We start from the raw sequence: 23,723 nt of genomic DNA, 5'->3' as shown, positions 1-23,723 counted from the left end.
GTTCAAAATAATGAAGGATACTTTAAGTATACTATTGGAAAAGTAGGCCTATATGATATAAATTCACTTGTACAAACTTTAAACACACTTTATACACTACACTTCTTAAACTAAAGATGAGTATACTACCTTTTAACTAGGACCAGAACAGAATAGGGAGAGAAAGAGGAGAAGGGAGGCAATCCCTTTCAGAGCTCCTCCAAATGGCATCATGCTCTTGTGGTTGTGGACTTCTGCCAAGCGCTACATGTGCTCTTGTGTATGTGTTCTGTGCGTGTGTGTGTGTGTGTGTGTGTGTGTGTGTGTGTGTGTGTGTGTGTGTTAATGGCTTTCCTGACCAGTGTGTGTGACTCTTTCACAACTTGCTGCCTAATTTTTTCCTCTAACCAGAAAGTCCAGACCACATATTTACAATGTTGAAAGGCACCATCTATTTCACCATTCTCTCTCAAACACATGAGGCCAGAGAAGCCAGTTTGCCGCCGCGAGGCTCCGCTAACCTACTGTGCTGAGGAGTTCACTGTGGTGGTGTCGATAAACGTCTCCTATCATGCATCACTCCTGGCATCAGTAGTCAACCCATTGTGTGTTGATTTTGCTACAGATATACTCACGGGCTGCAGGAAAGAATGGGGGGGGGAACACATTAACACGCAAACTTACTGTTTCACTGTTTATAGCACACTCCACCAGCCAAACCACTTGTTTCTGCTGGAAGACAAAATGTAAACCCCTTATGCATCCGTAAAAGTGAAAATAAATCTTCCAATCAATTGAAAATCAACGATGGACTAAAAGGTTAGCGAAAAGGCCTGAGCAAGCGAAAATAAGGGATGCACGAAATGTTTTGCGGTAGAAGAGAGAACATGTTCTGCGAGTTGTCTTGTTAAGTTCGACGAAATTCGCAATTTTTTTCTTTCAAGTGCTCCGGCCAAAGCTTTGGTCAACCACAGGCACTGTTCTGTGAATATCCTAATACTCTCCTAGTCCAGCCCATGCTAGGGTTATGTGAGGAGAGCATGCAACAGATACACACTCTCAAGCAAGCAGACATACACACACACACACACACACACACACACACACACACACACACACACACACACACACACACACACACACAGATTTGTGTAAGCAGAGATGTGACTTGCATGTCATAATATCCTCTGAAAGCCCAAGTGGAACATTTCAAATCACCACCTCTGAGCTTCATCCAATTATTTATCAAATGGAAAGTTCCTGAAACATTTAAAAATAATCTTGGGGGATCACGTTTCATTCCCCGTGCGCTCTTACCTGTGTCAAATTGCTTTGAATTATAATCAACCAAAAATATCTTACAAAGCCTTAAAGTCTTAAACGTTTTTCTTTGGTGCAGATTGTCTTAATTACTGTTTACTTACTGATTAATCAAAACAGATTCAGATGTTGGACAGAGTAGAAGGAAATAGTAAAAAAAAAATAGGAAGTATAGAGGAGAGAAAAATATTCAAAAATATGACATCACCACGTCATTAAAGTGATTTAAATTATGATGAATGGTGAAGGACAGATGCCAAAGGGGGAAAGAGGCAAACAGAGCAACGCGCAGTGATACAGAAAACAGGACAGATAAATTAAATATGAGAGGGAGAATCCCACTAATGATCAACAGATGGAAGAGAAGAGTCACTTTTCTATCCTCTACACACACGCACGCGCACGCACACACACACACACACACACACACACACACACACACACACACACACACACACACACACACACACAAACACAAGCATATTTACCAACAATGTACAATAGCCTCTCAAATCACAAAGTTAATTCTTATTTATCCTTTTTATTTCATATAAACAATAACCTCTTTATTATCATGCTCTAGGACATGATTGTGTGTGATGTCGTAACTCATTTGAAGTGCAGCACAAGATTGTTACAATGAGACAACAAGCAGTAAACCAATCATATTCATATGCTGTTGTTTCTAAATAAGAATGATGTTTTCATCAGTTACTGATTAACACTGGTTTACTTCTTTTGTTGAATGCTTAATACACTTTAAAACCATTGCTTAAAGCTGCAATAATAAATATTTTTTTGTTAATAAAATCAGTGACTACTTATGTATAGTGTATGTAAGGTGTCGCTTATAGTGATAAAATATAATTTATCACTAAGCATTTATATAAGTGACACCGTATTTATTAAGTTGTCCATTATCAGGTCTTATGGGCTTTGTTTTCAGTATCATCAGGAAGCTTATTTCAGGGGAAAACTACTGTATCTAAAACTAACCATGCGAAGAATGTTAAGACATTGCTCTGTATCCGCTGGGTGTATCAATACTCAATTGTTTGCTAATAAGTTCCACATGCAAACTTAAACAAACAATGGAAAATCAATTGTGTAATGCTGCAGCCCCCCAAGATTACAACAAATGCAGGGTTTCAAAGAAGTGCTTGTTTCCCCATTTCAGTTTTTATACAGTCATTGATATCCAAAAAGCAAACACATAGACATTATTCTTCACACATAAATGATATATCTTCACGAAAACCTCAATTCATGACCTATAATAATGGTAAACCTTGAGGAGACTGGCTTTGTATCCTCTTTTATTAACGTTATTAATCAAATGCGCATGCACATATATACTTTTAGACTTAGAAGGTCCTTCTTTGAAAAAAGACCTTAACATAAACTAAATCTAACCCCAGGGCTCAAAACACTGTCCAAAAATGTAATAAAAAACTGGCTCCCATACACAAATCTTCTTTTCCAGTTAAATAACGTGATACAGCTAACATGGCAATTCATATTGAAGTTATTACACATACTATGCTGTTGTCTTTTTTATAGTGTGCTGTGGTCTCAGATGGGAGGGTTGCAGGCTACATATTTAATGTGTTGTGGAGTAGCCCCCAACGCTAGCCAAACTGACTACAGCCCGTTGCCGTAAACGACCTTGAGGTTTGGTTTACACACAGAGAGGGGCCGTGCTGGAAAGGCCTCTGGATTATTCACAGTCTGTGGTTGAAAGCAGGTGTCCATCCAAGGGGCGATGGCTGATGCGCCGCTCTATGACTTCACAAATTAGGGGGGAAATTCTGAGCAGAAAGGGAATAAGTTATTTATATAGGGTAAAAGGTTTTCATTGGAACATATTTCCACTGAAGAAATGGTGTTGACAAGAAGTTGTGTGGAGTATCCCCATGTGAAAGGGTCACCGGTTCTGGAAAAAAAAGAGATGTTGCTTCAGTGTCATTTTCCAATGCTGTGATATCCACAAAGCAAAACTTACCTTTTAATGTAGTAATTTAATTTGCCTAAAGTTCGGCATCTGATACTTTTGCACTACATTTATATTGATTCTTCTGACTCCAACATAACCAACAGGATGGCATGAAATCAAAGAGGAATCCAATACTTTCCGCTAACAGTTTTGCTAAAGCTGCTGGATGAAGAAAAAGCCTATGTGTAGAGATTCCGAGCAACAGTTGCCTAGAAGTTCAGCATGTTAACACTGTAGAGAGCCAACTGAGGCACACACTTAAAGTCACAAAGACTGAGTGAGTCATATCTAATAACGGCCAAATGCAAAGCGAGAAGAGTGAGTGTGTGTGTGTGTGTGTGTGTGTGTGTGTGTGTGTGTGTGTGTGTGTGTGTGTGTGTGTGTGTGTGTGTGTGTGTGTGTGTGTGTGTGTGTGTGTGTGTGTGTGTGTGTGTGTGTGTGTGTGTGTGTGTGTGTGTGTGTGTGTGTGTGTGTGTGTGTGTGTGTGTGTGTGTGACTTGGCTGAGCTTTTTTTTAGCAATAGCGTTATCCATCCTGTCAGTGACGCTGTGTCCCGTCCTAGTGTGGATGCACTGTTCTGTTTGATCATTAGCTACTGGCTTCGGACCAATGCCTCAAATGACTTATGATAGGTTTCTGTTTCTCTTCTTCTCTTTCTCTTTATTTTCCCTTTGTCATTTACACAAATTAATATACAGGTCCAAGGTGTTGCTTGATTAATTGCCAGCCAATTCTGGAGAGTGCTTGTTGTCATAATCAGTTTTTGTCAAAATCAGTGAATATCTCCTCAAAATCCACTACCTGTGTGTGTTTGTTTTTCAGCGCACACACAGTTTAAACAGGTAGAAGATCACAAGGAGGTATTGACTGATTTTGACAAGAAAGTGATTTTGTTAACAAGCGTTCGGAAACTCTGAATCTGCCTTTAACCGCGTCAGATCTTTAAAGTAAACAACAGTGGCTTTCAACTGAAGCATCTCCTATGTCCTTCTCTCTCTCTCTCTCCCTTCCTCCACTCCCTCCGGCTTTTTTTCAGAGTTTGAACAGCTTTGTTTTTTCCCCTTGACACGTTGGCTCCAAAAAGAGGGGAGGAGTGAAAGGAGGGAGAGAGAGAGAGAGTAGGAGAAGACGAGCTTAGCCAAAACAGAGGGAAATGACACTATGGTCAGGGCAGCTTATTATGGAGAGCACTCTAATCTTCTCCCACTTGGCCGGCTACCTGTAAACCTCAAACAAGATGGATGGATGGAGGGATAGAGGGATGGATAGAGGGAGCCTGGAGACGGAGGATGTGGTGTAGAAAATGTGGTCGTTATTTATGTGGGCTAACTTGTGTATTTGACCCAATTTAACAACATAAATAGAGTAAACTACCAGGTTCTGCTTGAAATAGGCACAGCACGCTATTTCCATCAGTCTCAAAATAGGTAACACACACATATAGCAATGGGGCAGCAGTAATAGATTAAAACACAGCAAAGTGTTACTTTTTGATTGGATTGCTGGCCGTTGCAACAACACATATTTGATCATTTTTAGACACACTCCAGATTGTTATGTGACCCTTGAAAAGGTTGATTCTGGAGCTATGTTGTCAAAATTCCCTTTCGTCAAAATCCGTAAATATCTCATCATGCTACCTTTACATGCTGTGTGTACACTGAAAAAATAATCTGGTGTTAATACACAGCCTAGGCTCTGTAAACGGGCATGTTGCTAGCTACAGTGGGACCCCTGTTTACATACCAGTTTACAGAGCCTGGGCTGTGTATTAACACTAAATATGTTAAGTGCACAAACAGTCCTGCAGTGGCTGATCATGAGGAGATATTCACCGATTTTGACAAAAAGTGGTTTCGACAACAAATGTTCTCCAGAATGGCTGACTCCACCTTTAATTATGCCTGCTGTCGGCCAGCTGTGACCTGACTTCTTCAGTTGATGTGCTTGACTAAATTGAAACAGATTGTTCCATCTTTAGCGAAGGTTGGCATCAGATGAAAATAAAAGTGGTTGCTTATTTCTTCAAGAATATATAGATTCCAGATTTTTGTTTCACAATAAGTGCGTTTAGAAAAATGTCTCTGCATGTTTGTTCTCTGTGATGGGTCTATGTTAATAACAGCTGTTGCCTCTGTGATAAATAGGTGATTTCCCATGTTTCCCTAGCAACCCAAAATCACACCCTGTGTCATCTACTGTCAGTGTGTGTGTGCACGTGTGTGTGTGTGTGTGTGCACGCGTGTGTGTGTGTCACTGGCTGACAGACTCATTTTGCCTTTTTGTCTGGTATGAACACGGGTTCAAATGGTTTTGAATAGCTTTGCCATTCAGAGTGCCGTTGCTAACAAAAGCCTTTGTTCTCCAATCAAGATTTGCACAAGGTAAATGGTAAATGGACTTGACTTATATAGCGCTTTCTAGCCGATTTTCTCAGCCCCAAAGCGCTTTACATATCTTACCACATTCACCCATTCATACACACACTCATACACCGATGGTAGAAGCTGCCATGCAAGGCGCTCCCTGAACCATCGGGAGCAATTTGGGGTTCAGTGTCTTGCTCAGGGACACTTCGACATGTGGCGGGGAGACGGGGGATCGAACCTCCGACCCTGCACTCCAGAGGCGATCGCCCTACCGACTTCACCACTGCCGCCCAGGTCTTTAAATATGAGAGGTATTAAAATCCTAAACATATTAAACGTTCCTGTCTGGGGTCCAGGTTGGTATGATGACTTGCAGTGAATGTCCCATTGTAGCCGACCTCTGAGAGCTCGTTGTCCCGCTGCAGGTCAACAGACAGAATTGGCAGAGGTGACATTGAACTTTTCTCCAGTGCAGTTGTAGCGGAATTTATAGGAAAATTGTAAAGGTATTTAACTCAATTTACTTCATATCACCAGGATAATCCACTCACTTTTAATCCTGTGGGGTACGGTTTCTCCTTATCCTTTTCATGATGCTGTCATGTGTAGAATGACCAGGCTTCCTATGGGCCTTCAGGGTGTGGTCTGTTAAGAGATGTTCTGCAATGACGAGCCCTAATTGTGAGTAACTGATGGGTCTCAACCTGCTTTGTTTGGAGCCAGACACATCCACAGTAACCTAAGCTTTGTCATATACAGCTTCCAGCAAGAATCCGGTGTGTGCCATACAGTAGTGCTCATAATGTAGATTAACCCCATTGCTAATTGTCAGTGATTTTGTCAATGCATTTCATTTTTTTGAAATGAGCCAAATAGCATGAATTTAGTTTTCTTTAAGAGTTTAGGAACAGTTGAGATAAACTCTAAACCACACCCTCTTTCTGTGCCATGCCTTACTGTCACAGCCAACCTTTTATGATTCCCAAGTAAGATGTTGTGCAGCAAAGGTCAAAGAATAATGCAGCAGTGACTTCCTGTCTATTTGAGGCTGGTTTTTGAAATGAGGATATTAGCATTGTTGAGATCAAATACCTGTCCAAGAGCCAATTTTAGATGCTGCACAAAGGATGGACATTTATTTGCTAACATCCAGCTTGGTTTTGTACTTTGAAAAAACATCTGGATCTGAGATGAATAGTGCCAGCAGCGAAATACTGTACATGTGAAGGTAGAATAAGGTTTTGAGTAAAATAACTGTAGTCAAATGGAGTTTTGAGATTGAAACAACACTAGTTTGCCACAAGTTCAAATCATTCAAATTGTTACCCGGAGTGTGTGTGTGTGTGTGTGTGTGTGTGTGTGTGTGTGTGTGTGTGTGTGTGTGTGTGTGTGTGTGTGTGTGTGTGTGTGTGTGTGTGTGTGTGTGTGTGTGTGTGTGTGTGTGTGTGTGTGTGTGTGTGTGTGTGTGTGTGTGTGTGTGTGTGTGTGTGTGTGTGTGTGTGTGTGTGTGTGTGTGTGTGTGTGTGTGTGTGTGTGTGTGTGTGTGTGTGTGTGTGTGTGTGTGTGTGTGTGTGTGTGTGTGTGTGTGTGTGTGTGTGTGTGTGTGTGTGTGTGTGTGTGCGTGTGGGCTCTGTGGTATTCTTCATATCCTGTTCTCTCGTGCCCTCTTCTCATCATCTAATAACGTTTGGTTTTTATGTTTATGAGATTTCCTTCCCCACCCCTATATCATCCTCCCTCTTGGTTTTGGGAAATAAATGACCAGGTGCATTATGGCTGGCATCAATTGGAAAACTTTTAAATCAGACAGTTTCCATAACCGACCAGAAATACATCTAGAGGACAACCCAATAATGGTCTTACAACTGCCACATATCCACAGAAGCATCCCCCCTTTGCAATCATCTATCTTGCTCTTTTCCTCTCCTCTCAAAAGGTGTTTATTCATTCATTCATCCCCTTTTTATTCCCCCCCCCCCCCACTCCTAACTGCCTTCAATTACTAGTTGATGGTGGGGATTTTTGGCCCGCCAGACACAGACAGTGCTCGGTACTCTTAAATCAAGGAATATGTGTGTGTGTGTGTGTGTGTGTGCGGGAGTTAAGTGTTTATGCGCGAGCAGCTGTTTTGACAGCCTAAATTTAAAAGTGAAATGACAATTATGGCGAAGCTGAGAGTACTTCAGCCACTTGTGTAATCTGCTGTAGCAGTTATGATCACAGGCTGTTGGTTTGATGAATGTCTGCAGGAGGGTGTGTGTGTGTGTGTGTGTGTGTGTGTGTGCACGTTGTTCCCCTGCATGGCTGGCAGACAGAGGTGAACAGCTGCATTTTTTGCATGCCGTTCCTTGGCTTAAGTGATTCTAAGTGAAGGTTGACATGGTCTGCACTTATAGGTTTTGCCGATAGCATATTGTGTACAAGAATACTAAAATAGGCAGTCATCCCCTCTCACCAGAGTGATACATCTCTGATGCTTAACAACAGCTTCATTAAATTAACTCCCTTCCCTGTCTTCTCCACTGAGCTTCATTAAACATCTCAACAACAGCTATCTCTGTCTCCAGAGCAGATTAGCCGCTGTTAAATGTGATGTACTAAATCTATACATTTCTACAATTTTTACACCGCGCATGACAGGTTTCATTTTACTCCAAAAATGTATAAATCTACCCACTGTGCTTACGCTGCAACAATTAAAGTCATAGACAGTGAGTATGTGCGTGTGTGTGCACACGTTACATATTGCGACAAAGTAGAATCACCTGTGTGTCAGAATCACAGAATGTTCACATGAAATCTGCTCATTGCTGAGCTTGTCTCAGATTTCCACTAGGGGTGAATATGCGCCCGTATACACTAATAACTGCAAAAACTAGTGTCTCAACAACCCCCTGGGAAGTGTGTGCTTCTATAAGCGCGTGTGTGTGTGTGTGTGTGTGTGTGTGTGTGTGTGTGTGTGTGTGTGTGTGTGTGTGTGTGTGTGTGTGTGTGTGTGTGCGTATGTGCGTATCATTAATCCGCCATAGTGCTGAGAGCAGCCTGTCTGGTTGGATCAGTGCCCATCAGGATCAGGAATCATTTGGTTGGGTCTGCTTTATGCTATCACATCTCAAACCTTAATGAGGTAGCACAGCATGGTAGGGTATACCATCGCATACACACTGTGCCTTATCTGCCTGCTTTTCAGCAAAAAATGACTTTCCATCCAAACCGCAGTTAGGAAAAACAGAAAAATGTCTGTCAGTTAATATGACACATTTCAGATCTTTTAATCCACTGCACCTTTACACTCCATCTTGTATTAGGTAAAGCCTTGCTCTCATCTCAGAAAATGTGGAGTCAGAACATTGACATTGTAGCATGTAAATAACTTCCACAATGTCAATGGAAAAGGGTTCTGAAATGAGCATTCAGGGGCTTTGTCCGATACCTTATTACAACATGCCCTGGCTGTAATAGAAAGTCAAATCATAGTCTACTCATCATCTACTCACCATCCCGCTATCTGTCCGTATGTCCGTGAAGTCCGGTGTTGATACAAAGCCCGGGCTTCGAAAATGTCTATGTTTACAAATTGTCTCGTGGTGTGAGCCACACAATCTCACCCCCATCGCATGCAATATGTTTGAGTGTGCCTTTAAGCAGTTATTCCAGCGATGTTCAATACTATTAAATCAAAAAGGGGAATGAGTTCAAACATTTTGCTTGAATAAAATGACATTTCCATTGCATACAAGAGCCGACGCATGTGTGGACTTTGAGAACACATTTGAGTGTGCTGTCTGTGTGCGGGCTGAGGTTGAAAGCTTCTATCTTTTAGTAGGTGATTTCCCAGGTTTCTGTCTGTCATCAGTCCTCACTGCGATCTGTGCTGAATTCTCTCAGAAATGGCAGCGCTGTGCAACAGCCCAGGTTTGATTCGAGTGAAGCTCACAATTAAGGGGCCCACTGCAGAATACCTGGCTCAAAACAGCCTCTGTCTGTGTACTGACATGTCCGTCTTTGATCAAAATAATGAGGAAAAGTAAGGGATTTGTTTTATCCAGTAAAAAAGGTAAGACCAACTTTGTTTAAGTTAGTGCCCACATCTAGTACAAAAAGGCCTTCAGAGTGATCAGCCAGCTAGATATAATAGTGGTGGGAACTAGTGCAGCAATGTGCATTCCACCGAAAAATACTGCCGTGTGTGTGTGTGTGTGTGTGTGTGTGTGTGTGTGTGTGTGTGTGTGTGTGTGTGTGTGTGTGTGTGTGTGTGTGTGTGTGTGTGTGTGTGTGTGTGTGTGTGTGTGTGTGTGTGTGTGTGTGTGTGTGTGTGTGTGTGTGTGTGTGTGTGTGTGTGTGTGTGTGTGTGTGTGTGTGTGTGTGTAAGGTGCAAGGTGCTGTAATCCACTCAGTGACCTTCGGAACCTGCTCCGAGGTGTGTGTGTGAAATTGTATCACTAAAGCCATATTCTTTAAGGTGGTCTTATCCACCCGCTGACCCCCGGAGCCAGATGGTGTGTGTGACAGCGTGCCTGTGTGAATATGTGAGAGTGTGTCCCACCTCTGAGATCCTTGGCACCAAAGTCAGTAACCCCACCCACTAACACACACACACACACACACACACACACTGCCCACCTGACATGCTAAAACCACCACCATCCCCCATTAATTCTCCATCCTCTCAGTGGAGTGTGATCACATCAAAGAGAAACAGGGAGGATTACAGGTTTATGTCCCCCTAGGGTTCCCAAGCTGGACCTCTCTCTCTCTCTTTCTCTCGCTCTCTCCCTTTGTCTGTAACTCTCTCTCTCTCTCTCTCTCTTTTTGTGTTGTTCCTGCCACTCTCCATTAGGGCCCCTCTAATCCCTATGATGTCAGGGGGTCAGGGGACCGTGTCATAGACGACCAGTCAGGACTCATACAGTACAGCTGGATATGGACAGCTAGCTAACCGAGCCTGAATACAGGAGACTAGACTATAGAATGCCAGTTCATGTTAGAATGTCCCCCCTTTCTTTTTTCCTATTTTCCTATTTTCCCTTCTTTTTTTCCTAAAATAATTTATTAATGGAAATTAATTACTTTCATTCTGCCCTGCACCTTTACTGTTCAACTTCCTGTTTTTTGTTTGATTTCTGGCCATGCTTACTCATCATCACCTAACTGTCAACACCCAAATGATAGCCTACACCATGAATCCCTTAACCCTTCTAACAACAAAACTAGCAAACCCACATTGATTCTCACATTTCCATGAATGCCCCCTGACGACTCTTGGCGTCACTAAGTAAAAGAGCTTCAAAGTTAAGCCAAAAAACACGACTTGATCAAAATGTAAAATTCCAAATGTCCTTTTTTCAAAACTATTGATGATGATGTGAACAAAAAGTATTTAAAAAATACCGCAGTAAATTGTACTACTGGGCATGTTTGTTTGTGCTGTGCCTGTGACATTTATATAAATTCATCAAACCTCAGACTGCAGAGTGGAGAAGCAGTTGTCAGGCCCAGTGGAACAGGGAGCTGGGCCTTTATACATATTGATTGATTGATTGATTGATTGATTGATTGATTGATTGATTGATTGATTGATTGATTGATTGATTGATTGATTGATTGATTGATTGATTGATTGATTGATTGATTGATTGTCTGAGCTATATTATTCCTGATGAAGCCATTGCTATGCTTGTTACTATGAGATTAAGACTTGCAGATAGGGTAAAAAATGTGCCCAAGGTGAGTGAAAATGTGACACAAAAACGCTGAGAAATGGTGTGGACAGTGTCCCACCTAAATTGCTGTTTGGCATTCTCCATCTAAACTTCCTTATTCGCTTGGTTTCAACTCCTTAACCACAACTGTGGATGCTATTAATAGGAAAATTAACTTCACACACGCAAAAACACACACATAGATGAGATTAGCGTGTGGTTACAGCTGGCAGAATGACGCACATAGCTGCAATGATGTTAATGATCCACTTAGTACTGGTATTTTATGTTGGATCGGTGTGTAACACCCACAGAGCCCTCAGAACACACAGAAAAGGGAAAGGTTCTTTGTTGTCTTAGTGCTACTTCATGTTGCTAATTTTACAGGCATGGTATCTGGGCTTTCATATTTTTGCATCTGTTGAGCAAATGTTAACATGTGTTATGTTGGCAATTGTCACACATAACGTCATAGCTTTGGATAGCCTGCTGTAAATACATGCCACCCATTGTCCCCTCCCTTGTATTTGAAGTATGAACCTGGCACTGCATCTGTCCAGCAGGATTTTAAAGCCATTCCTCATTGAGGTGGAGCTAAAATGTAACGAGTCTTTGTAAATATATCTCAGTTATGCAGCTTATGCTGGGCTCACACTATACAACTTTTCACCCTATTTTTCTGTAGCAGACTTCTGACACGTCCTTGGTTCTTACTCATGTTACATTTTTTATAATAATGATAATTGGTTTAAAATGAAAAGCATTTATTTGATCAATTTAACAGTAATATTACAGAGAGAATGAATGAATTTATTCAACAGTGGAAACAGAACAACAGCCTGTCATCTTCTTCCAACACTTCGGAAGAAGGCCTTCACTCCTTTCTTCTTCCTAGCATCACAGTGCTGAACCAAGAATTTCTGTGTGTCCTTTGGTTCCATCTCCTCCTGCTTCATTACCTGCAGCTCATCTGCCATGTAAATAGTGACCACAAATGTGTTCTTAATAGCGTCACTGCTCGTGGTTGCCATGTTCTCTTCCACAGAGACACTAAGAAAAGCATCCATCTTCTCTGGATGTCCTTCTTTCAGCTCCTCTGGCAGTGACTTGTGGAGAAGCCTCCCTCTTCTCCAAATGTTGTTGTATCTGCACTTCTGAGGTGTTGAGCTTGGTAATCGACTGAGTGGATGTAGCAGACTTTACTTTATGGACCGTCATAATTTGGACGGCCGGGTCCCGAACCAGGCTTTTCTCCTGGACTACCTCCTGATCTTGTTTATCCAGCTTGTCATCTATGAAAACAATTACATGTATCTCCATTTTGACTAGGGATGTGTCCTCTGTCACCTCAGTTGTCATTTCAGGTGTTTCCTCTTCCGGAGAGACAGATTTGAAAGCATCCTTCTCCATGAGTACATCAGGCTCCTCAGTGGCAGTAACTTGTGGAGAAGCCTCCCTCTTCTCCAGATGTTGTTGTTCCTGCACTTCTGAGGTGCTGAGCTTGCTAACAGACTTATGGTAAATGGTAAATGGTAAATGGACTTGACTTATATAGCGCTTTCTAGCCAATTTTCTCAGCCCCAAAGCGCTTTACATATCTTACCACATTCACCCATTCACACACACACTCATACACCGATAGCAGTAGCTGCCATGCAAGGCGCTCTCTGAACCATCGGGAGCAATTTGGGGTTCAGTGTCTTGCTCAGGGACACTTCGACATGTGGCGGGGAGACGGGGGATCGAACCTCCGACCCTGCACTCCAGAGGCGATCTCCCTACCCACTTCGCCACTGCCGCCCATGGATCTCTTATCTTCATGGACCGTCATAATTTGCACGGCCGAGCCCCGAACCAGGCTTTCCTCCTGGACTACCTCCTGCTCAAGATCTCCCAGCTTGTAATTTTTGCACAAAATGACATTTGTCTCCATTTTGACTAAGGATGTGTCCTCTGTCTCTTTAGTTGTCATTTCCTGTGTCTCCTTATCCGGACATACATTTGTGAAAGCCTTGTTGTTCTCCATGAGTACATCTGTCTCCTCAGTGGCAGTGACTTATGGAGAAGCCTCCCTCGTCTCCAGATGTTGTTCCTGCACTTCTAAGGTGTTGAGCTTGGTAATGGACTGGGTGGATGAAGCAGTATTCACTTTATGGACCGCCATAATTTGGACGGCCGGGTCCCGAACCAGGCTTTCCTCCTGGATTATCTCCAGCTCAAGATCTCCCAGTTTGTCATCTATGATCACAATTACGTTTGTCTCCATTTTGACTAGGGATGTGTCCTCCGTCTCTTGAGTTGTAATTTCCGGTGTTTCCTCTTCCGGACAGACAGATGTGAAAGCATCCTTCTCAATGAGTACCTCAGGCTCTTCAGTGGCAGTAACTTGTGGAGAAGCCTCCCTCTTCTCCAAATGTTGCTGTTCCTGCACTCCTGAGGTGCTGAGCTTGCAAATGGACTTGGTTGATGTAGCAGACTGTACTTTATGGACCATTATAATTTGGACGGCTGGGTCCCGAACCAGGCTATGCTCCTGCTCAAGTTTATCCAGCTTGTCACCTATGAAAACAATTACATTTGTCATTTTGACTAGGGATGTGTTCATGAATACCTCTGGCTCCTCAGTGGCAGTGACTTGTGGAGAAGCCTCCCTCTTCTCCAGTTGTCGGTCTTCCTGCACTTCTGAGGTACCATCAGTCCCCTCTGGGTGGTCCATGTCTTGGATGGCAGACATGACGCCCTCTGTGGCAAACAAATGGCTTTCGTCGTAATCCATCAGGTGGAATGACTTTGCGACCCCTTCAAACGTTCTGAATATGGTTTGAAACAAGGATCAGGTGGCGATACTGCAGACTCCAAACATAAGACTTTTGGACGAAACGGATCCAAACTTAAATACTGTAGGCAGGGAGCTACTGAGTCGGTCAGCAGTTTGCAGATCTCTTTGCTGGCAACTTCGGTCTGTTTTTCCCCCTCTGGTTCTTCCAGTAGGAACTTGATGGCTGTGTCGACCACGGCTGGCACACAAGAGAAGCTCTCTGCTCCAGCTCCAAGAGCTCTGCTGGCGTGGCGTCCCCTGGTGTTCTCAATGCCACTAAACATCCTCAGCAGTTTCCTGTGCAGAGGTGCAAGGAAGTAATTTATGTCCTCCTCTGCTCTTGGGTGGAAGATGGAGAGAAACATCTGAAGGCCCTCCAATGTGACCTTCATGCTGAGCAGCTGTGAAAGCTCCCTCTCTTTTTCCAGTTCCTCCATGAGCTCTTGCTCCATCTGATTGAGACAAAAGTGCTTCGCTGTGGTCCGGGCCTGTCAAAATCACTCTTAAGTTAGTATCAACATGAAGATAATTTTTGTGTACAGTCAACATTTCAATGCACGTCATATATTTATGATATACTTATACTTCGTCACAGCTAACTCATGATAGGCACTATAACAACACTAGACATGCTTATTTGGGACGCATCATACTACCTTTACCTGAAAGTAGTGCCATAAGGGAAAATATAATCTATAGGGCAATGTCAAATTGGAACATACTACCACTGAATTTACTACAGATTACGTGAGATCAGTTTTAAAAGAAACTAAAAATATCAGTTATTCAAAACTAAATCATCTTAAGTGGCATATGATAGTGGATATGTGAATATGAATACATTTGTATGTGTTTAGATAACATTTCTGGTGTTTACCTAAGTAGGGACACTAATGTACACTGGTATAATGGCCCTGATTTACCCATAATTGCGTGGAAACGTTCTCACTTGCCGAATACACATATGAGTACACAATATCCGAGAAAGTGATGAATCCCAGAAGTGTTTTCATAATCCTAAAATTATATTTTCAGTTGCTTTTTTTTATTTTCATAATGAACAACCCAAATGAGATCAGTAAATTTACATTTTAAAATAGCAAGGCAAACCTTAAAAAACCTAAACTAAACTATTATATTTCAATGTGGAAATTCTAATAAAGCAGCAATGCATTATTAGAAAGGCCCATATAATTGATATACTTGGTAAGTTAACTGTTACCTTCTTTTATTGCTCTGTAAATTGCTGTCATAAGTGTTATGTTGGAAGCACAAAAGCATTCTCTACAGGGGGAGGGCGATGTGGGCTACATTCAGCAAACCCGTCTCCCATCCAATGACAGCCATACAATCAGCTAGTAAGTCCTTCAAAGAAGGTGCCCCCGCCCTAAAAATTGCCTTTGGTCACAGCTATAATGTTCACTCCTACCCCAGGCAGTATAGAATCAAGCTGGAGGCTGGTAAACTTCCCTGCCACATACCAGAAATTTCAGTTTCAATCCAATATTTTTGTTCAGATAGATTATATTCCAGAAATAACACTCTGCGTCCACTGCACTTGTGCTAACTTGTCTTAATTGGTGTAGTTTGTAAAGTCAATATGGTGTCGTTAACTTCAATGAAGCATGACCTCCCAACACTGTGGCTCTTTTGTTCTAGGTGTTTTGTTTAAGGATACCTTCAAATACATGGGAATACTTATCTCTAAACTATTCTGGTGCCATTGTGTAAGAAGCTGTATATACCTGTTCAGCAATAGAAGTAGAAGTTAGTTTAAAGCAGCTACGAGTATCATTTAAATATCTTTTGAACAGCCTCATGTTTCCTCTGATAATCATAAATGACCTTTAACAGCAAACAAGACCATCAGTGCAAAGATAGACGTTTTTATATAGTTTTTATTACTGACTTTGGTCTGGTCGCACACCCAGTCCGATTTTCGGTTTGCTCGTGCAGGCTCTATAGTCACATATCCGTATTGGTCGCAGATTTCAGTGTGGCGCAGCAACACGATTTGAGAAGCCTATCCCTCCAGGTGAGGGAAGGGGAGCGGGAGCCTTGTTTGAGACAGTTATTTGTCGTCATAATGACTGATAAAGGGGCTGAACCATTAAAGAAAAAAAAGAGAATTCAATGAAGAAAAGCTTAAAGGGAGAGTGATATAGGCTACGGGCGGGACGAGGGCGTTGCCAAGCAACGTGTATACAATTTCACGGGAGCGAACTAGACTGCAGTGTTTACTCCTCAATGAATGAGCGGTTGGTACTAACACAAAGTTTGCTTTGCTTCACCATCATCAGATTACCATTATTCATCTGAAATAGTCATTATTTACAACAACATAAACACATTACCTCATCGTGATCCATACTAACTGCCGTCTCTCGTTCATTCGCTTTCTGTGAGGACACGTAATCTTTCAGCTCCGTGAGAGTAGCTGCATCAACTCAATGCAATCAGGTGTGTGTGGCACTGACTGGCATTAGTTGATGCGGTGTCACTGGCCACTCTCACGGAGCCGAAAAGAGTCCATGCCCTCACACTTTCAACACACGGACATGCACTATATTGCGCCCTTCTCAGTTGACACTCGCATGCCTGGCACGAGCTAGAAAACAGATTTGCGACAGCGGGCGTCATAAAAATACTACCGCTTCTGTCCAAAGGGGCCGCCAAGGGACAAAGTTACTCGTAGTGGCTTTTAGTAGCAGCTTCACAGTTTACTATAGTTGTTAAGTAGATTATTTAAAAACACATTCCTGGGAAAAAAATGTTTATTTGCATTCTGGAGCACTCTAGAAGCATGTTTATGGAGTAAAATACACGTGCTTTTGCACAACTAATGTAATCCACCACAAGAATGCGTGTCTCAAACGGTTCTCTGATGTTGAGCACTATATGCATCAAGCGTTATGTAAGACACATGGTTAACTTAATCATCTTACGAGATCTTTGGTTCTATTTCCATCATATGTAGAAGAGAGTTCAGCTGAGTCTTAAGTGAAAACATTTCTAGTTCTGGCGATGGACCTCATTCAGAACATCTCTTTGTTGTAAGCCATCAATATGAAGATGTTGGATAATATATTTCATCTTTTAATTTTAAAATAAAAGATACAATTTGGAATCAGATATTTGTTTTGTATTATATATCTATAAATGGAATACCTGATTTGAATAATAAATTAGAGCACAGGGGGTGTCTCCAACGTGGGGGATACGAGCCTGGTTGTGGTACCACTTGAATCTAAAGATCATTTTGGTTCATTGACTTACAATGAAACAAAAGGCCTCACCATACACTATTAGGAAACTGAGCCCTCATCTGTTCAACAGAGGCTTTGGCTGAGACAAAAGCCTTTGTCAGGATCACAGCGCTCACTCTGCAGGCTGTAGAGACATCAGACTGGTTTATGACAGACAGGTCAGCAGGAGGTGGGCAGTGGGGCTTAAAACACGCCGCACAAACACACACACACACACACACATACACACACACATACACACACATGGACACACATTCCCTTATGCAACTAGCTTTGATTGTGTTGTGTGCTAAGTGTTATAAGCGCTGAAGGCAAGTGTGCATTGTGTGTGAAAATGCAGGCAAATTTGAAAACAACACATGCACACATACTGCAGTGAACCTCCTAGTGTGAGACCCATGACCTCTCTGTTTGTGGACCCTACCCTTGTGGGTTGTTTAGGTGTGTGTGTGTGTGTGTGTGTGTGTGTGTGTGTGTGTGTGTGTGTGTGTGTGTGTGTGTGTGTGTGTGTGTGTGTGTGTGTGTGTGTGTGTGTGTGTGTGTGTGTGTGTGTGTGTGTGTGTGTGTGTGTGTGTGTGTGTGTGTGTGTGTGTGTGTGTGTGTGTGTGTGTGTGTGTGTGTGTGTGTGTGTGTGTGTGTGTGTGTGTTTGTAAGTCACGGTTGCCAGTAACAGCAGCGCACCTGCCATTGGAATGAACACTATGGAGTGGGGCATGTGGGTAGAAGTTGGAGACACACACACACACACACACACACACACACACCACACACCCACAAAAGGGTTAATGTGAGTGTAACAATATTACTTAGATTTTGGCATCACTGATGCTGACACAAATGTGGTGATGTCTTTAAGAAAAAAACTTTAGAGGTTGATCCATTGAAAGCAAACTCAGTGATTGGCGTTCTTTAATAGGCACATGGTCTGCAAAAAAATACGTACCATGTGAACTCTGATATCTGGGTAGATATCTAGCAGTAAAGCACTGTGCACTGGATTTAAACTTGTAGGTGCATGCCTTTTTGAGGGTCAAGCTGAGCTACAGTTCAACTACATTTCATTTGTCCATGTTGTCCATACACCAATGTAATATAACATATCATATTTAATAATTGTATACTGCACCCAGTGTTATGATCATGCTGCAGGAGTTGTTTTTACAAATTGAATGGTTGCTTTATACTTTTGTTTTCCCTCGTGAAAACTTGTCATCAAAGGAATACATTGTACCTGACTGTACTGAACCAAACCAAACCGCAGACAATTTTCTCTGTAAAAGAAAGACAAATACAAAAAAAAACATTTTGAACGACATATCCACCATTTTCTTCCATATGTGAATTCTAGGTACACATGTATCTTAACTTAAATCTCTTCACCATGGCACTTATGGCTTTTCAAAATGTGGTAGTAGACCCAGTGAGACACACCTCTGACATCTTCCCATGGCTTTTTCAACTTTTTTTCTAACACCATGACTTGAACTTTTTTTTTTCTCTATTTGCTTTTCATACCTCATGAATAGCTGCCCTTTACTTCAACTGTGATATGTGCAGAGGATGATGTAAACCCTCATATGTTCTAAATGTGTTCCAATTACCCTCTTACTGTACTTACAGTAGCTTATCATCAGCGTACATGTTGTCCACACCAGCATACGGTCATTCTCTCCTATCTGGAAATCTCTTTCTCTGTTTGATTTTTGATTTTTTTTTTCATCCAAACTGCTCAGTCATTTGACTGGTTCTGAGTATTTTGAAGCAAGTAAGCTTCTGTAAGCGGTCACATCTATCAGCTCACAGTTTCACCCAAGTCTCAAGACTCTTTTTATTTTGTCCCTTAGGCGACTACAAAATGTGCAACCATACGAATCGTGCTTTATCACATTTAACTAATGGTTATATTGCTCAAAATCAGACTGAGCAGTATAAAGGTTTGAGGTGTGTCAGATCAGGATGCCTGGTGAATCATAGCATGACTGTGCAAAACGCAAGTAGAGACACTACATTTGTCAATTGTCCAACATTTTTTTGCACAATCGTCTATGCAAATTGTGAAAATATAAGGTGGTGAGTGCATCGAGATAAACAGTTAACACATATATCAAAAGTCCGGTGCCATGGATCCAGTACACTTGAAGAGAGCTAAACAATAGGACGTAGATAAACTACCATTTTCTAGTGGTGGAAAACAACATAGTGAATGCAAAGAAACCTCTCTTTGTTTTTAACTGCAACCATTTTTTATCTCTTTGTCATGCTATATGTGCATCATGATTTGTTCACTGAGTTAGTTCTTACTGCCCTTTTTTTTCGTTTAAGCGATACAACAACTTTTCTCAGGCAAGCATACAAACTTCCTTGCACATTTTTCACCTTTTTTTAAACTTCACGTGTTCACTCACACCTTTCTAAATGTGGAAATTGAGAATATTCACTGAACATTTGTATGGAAATGCACTTACCAACTGGCCACCTTCGGTTGCTGTCCCCTTTTTTAGAGTTTTATCTGTTTTAATCTTTTTAACATGTGTATGATATCATGTCATATTCCGATTGGCTTTCGGAAGTGGATCATGGCAGCAATTACTTTGTGAGAATTTGGTTTTAACCAAGAAATTTGAGAATGGGTTGATAAAGCTTTCATTTGGTAACCAGAGTTTGGAATTAACAACCACAGATTACCCCACATTCCTCTCCCGATTGTCACCTTCGACTGGGAAAGGCCGAAATCACAATCACAATGGAGGCCTTTAAAACTGACCCCAATCCAAGTCAAAAAGCTGTATTGTACAGGGAGTCTCTGCTGCTGCTGCATTGAGGTTAAATAGTCTCAGTTGACACTAATTAAAAACAGTTATCACAATGATGGACCCTAGACATGAATATTTGTATCATGCAACCAATGCAAATGAACAGTAGCACACACAATGAGAACAACTCAGTGCGTGTCCCTGCCCCTTTCTACTCCCCTCCTCCCACCTCCCACCTTTCCCTCCGTCCCTCCCCAACCCCTCCCTCTCCCTCTCTCTCCCTCTCCCTCTCTCTCTTTCTCTCTCTCGCTCTCTCTCACCCCTCTTGAATTAAGTCCATTATTCCTGTCCGCTCTCCCTCTGAGCACTTACACTCCGCTCAGATCCTGCGAAAACTGTGTGAGTGTGTGTGTGTGTGTGAGAACTCCTCACGTGTGTGTGTTAAGAAGAAGTTTTATGTGTGTGTGTGTGTGTGTGTGTGTATAGGCTTGTGTGTTTTTCTAAGTGGAGCCGGAGTGCAGCCGTTCATCAGTGGAGCTGACTGCAGACGGGGGAATACTCAGATCTTGCTGCGCTGCTTTTTAACTCACACACCGGCTGCTTTTTGTTGTTGTTGTGGATGTCTGTTTAAGACACTTTTTTTTGCACCATAGTGGGACTGGCCACTGCTCTCTTTCTGCCCTCCAGGTACCGTTCCCATCACTGGAATTACTCAGGACTTTTTCCACGGCTTCCTGAAAAGACTATTTTACTGGAATTTCTACCTGCCTAATACTTTTTTTTACATTCATCATTCCAATGTATGGACTAAAAGATTAAGAATCAGGTGTTTCAACCTGACTCCAGAGGAACTCTCCTGTACGTTCTCATTGACTTTCAACATGCACAAGCCTGAGAATGGCTGGTTTACATGTGCATAGCCAGAACTCAGGGAGATTGTAGGTGTGTGTATACAGCACTGTCTATACTGTGAGTACATCATCAAGAGGGTTTGTCTCGCCTGGACATGCTTGTTTTTCTTATGTATTGAAATGAAAAGACCATGAGAGGTCAAACAGGGAAAAGCTGTACAGGAGCTATAGAAACAGTCAGAGCTGTCAGAGGCAAGTTAGACTCAGGTGGACGCTGATCCCGATCCGGAATGCTCTGAACTCTTTTGGAATTTGGTTCTACTAGAAACTGATGGACAGGTGAGTTCAGTCTAGACAATGGTCCCATGAGAAGCGTTTAAGGGACACTGCTTACATACCTGAAATGTGTTCATCCATGATTTCAAGTTACAATGAAAATGATGGGGCATAAAAGGAATTTTTTGTCTTTTTTGAAAAATACTTCACAAAACAAATCTGCTAAGCCATAAAGGTTGACATTTTACTCAGCATGCTGTATGTGTGTGTGTGACCTGATCTCGCGCAGCAGAAGTACTACCAAGCCATCACACACAAACCCAAATATCTTTTCACAAGTCACGCTGACGACATGTGGTGCTTCTGCCTGAGACAACGGGGGTTGAAATCTGCTCCGCTGTTTAATTGTAGGAGAGCAGAGTGAGTTGTCTTTCCTCACAGAGAGCTGTTTGGAGCGGCTCCAGTCAGGAGACCAGAGGCTGCTCTGTAAGGTCCTGACATACCGCTGCTCCTGGCTCTAACATGCATGGGACAAGTGGGCCGGCTACCAGCTACCAGCAGGCTGCCCGCGCCTTACTGGCTCCTTCATTGTCTCTTTTTCAGTGCTTGTTAATACCAGACAAGTGGTTTAAGCCCTTCTTATGGCCACGGCACGTCAATCTCACATAGTTTGTATGCATTTCCTCCTTGTAATCTATTGGGTTATTCACTATAATATAGGTTCAATCACCACTCCACAGCCTTGTTGAGCAGGATAAACTAATTAAAAAAAAGATTTAGAAGATATGAAATAAAAAGAGTATAGACAGCTCAGATATGGCAAGGTGCACTACTTTTGCATTTGGGAAACCAGCTGAGCAGTTTACTACTTTTTACTAGCTTACTTCCATTGTACAGTATTGCCATTCAAAATGTAAATAATGAGAATAATTTAGCCAATCTGAACAAACACTAGCCACGGGTTCGCAGGCTGGGAAACTTTCCATTCATGATGTAGAGCCAGATGGCTGTGTACCAGAGACCAGCAGAGCGATGTAGCCTCCCCGGCTCCTTCATTCTCTCTGTGTCTTTTAGAACAACTAAGCTATCCAGCCCCAAGATCGCACCGCTTTGTTTTTTCATCCTAAATCCCATAAAGACTGGTAGTCACTTTTGGCTTAAGGCTGCTTTACTTAGATGTGTGTGTGTGTGTGTGTGTGTGTGTGTGTGTGTGTGTGTGTGTGTGTGTGTGTGTGTGTGTGTGTGTGTGTGTGTGTGTGTGTGTGTGTGTGTGTGTGTGTGTGTGTGTGTGTGTGTGTGTGTGTGTGTGTGTGTGTGTGTGTGTGTGTGTGTGTGTGTGTGTGTGTGTGTGTGTGTGTGTGTGTGTGTGTGTGTGTGTGTGTGTGTGTGTGTGTGTGTGTGTGTGTGTGAGAGAGAGAGAGAGAGAGAGAGAAAATTATATTTACTCCTGTAGCTTTGTCGCAAGACTTTCCACTAAAGCAAGACTGTACTTTTAAGTCACATTACAGAGAGAGGAGCCGGCTTTTGGCATCTTTTCTGCACCTCCATATGGCTGAGCTTATTACTTTGTGTACACGCAAGACACAGTGAAGGCTTGTTTTAACCTAACTTTAACCTACTCTTACTCAACGTCTATGGGTCATTTATGTCGGAATTATAACACACAACAGTGTTATCCTGTGTTTTCCTTTTAGCTTGAATGGAATTCTTCCTCTCAATCGGTGGTCTGTTTTTTATCAACGTTCGTTTCTTTTCCTAGTTTTTCAGGGGAAATGAGGCATTGCTCTTGCAGCTCTCTGTTAGGCAGAAGCTTAACGATCTCATGCCTCAAGCCAATAACATTGCCCCAGCTGTAGTCATGGTAAAAGTCCTACTTATTATTACACGCTCGCTGCATTCTGCTACTGTAACCTCTAGAGAAATTGTTTGTAATATTATGCAGTGTGTTGGTGTGCAGCAACCCTGCCCTGTGTCACCTGCTCTTCCCCTATTGCCTCTCTCTGCACATTTAAGGCTTTCGGCTTTTTTTTCTTGAACTGAAGCAATCAGATGTGCAAGCCAAGCTGATTCTTATCTGATCTGAATCAAAACACTTTTAAAATACGCTGACTCACGTTTGGTCACTGGCTGCTTTCCGTACCCGTTATCATGGTGAACCAACCAGCTCTTTATCATTTAACTAGTTGATATTTACAACTTCAACTCTAAAGACTAAGTATAGATAAATGTTAACATTGTGTTAACCAAAGCAAAACATGTCTGCATAATGGGTTAGTCTTGAAAAGGTGATGAATACATAACATGCGCACGCACACACACACACACACACACACACACACACACACACACACACACTGGTCCTTTGCATTCCAATGTACTGCATATTATGAACCCTT

At 42.1% G+C, this 23,723-nt stretch overlaps 1 protein-coding gene across 2 annotated transcripts in view; it reads left to right on the top strand.

Moving 5' to 3' along the window:
• The window catches only part of sema3b (sema domain, immunoglobulin domain (Ig), short basic domain, secreted, (semaphorin) 3B), an 89,482-nt gene that overhangs the window by 34,642 nt on the left and 31,117 nt on the right, over positions 1-23,723 (top strand). The window contains exon 1 of one of the 2 annotated variants that reach the window (XM_080031898.1): positions 20,573-21,390. The exons of the other annotated variant lie outside the window; for it this stretch is intronic. The gene's annotated coding sequence lies outside the window, so the exon portion shown is untranslated. Of the gene's footprint in view, positions 1-20,572; positions 21,391-23,723 lie in introns of those variants that run through there. 2 annotated transcript variants of the gene reach the window in all.

The sequence above is a fragment of the Ammodytes marinus genome, assembly GCF_949987685.1.
Source record: "Ammodytes marinus genome assembly, chromosome: 7".
NCBI lineage: Eukaryota > Metazoa > Chordata > Actinopteri > Uranoscopiformes > Ammodytidae > Ammodytes > Ammodytes marinus.
The sequence above is the reverse complement of the archived record's forward strand: the minus strand, read 5'-3'. Positions and strand labels throughout refer to the sequence as shown.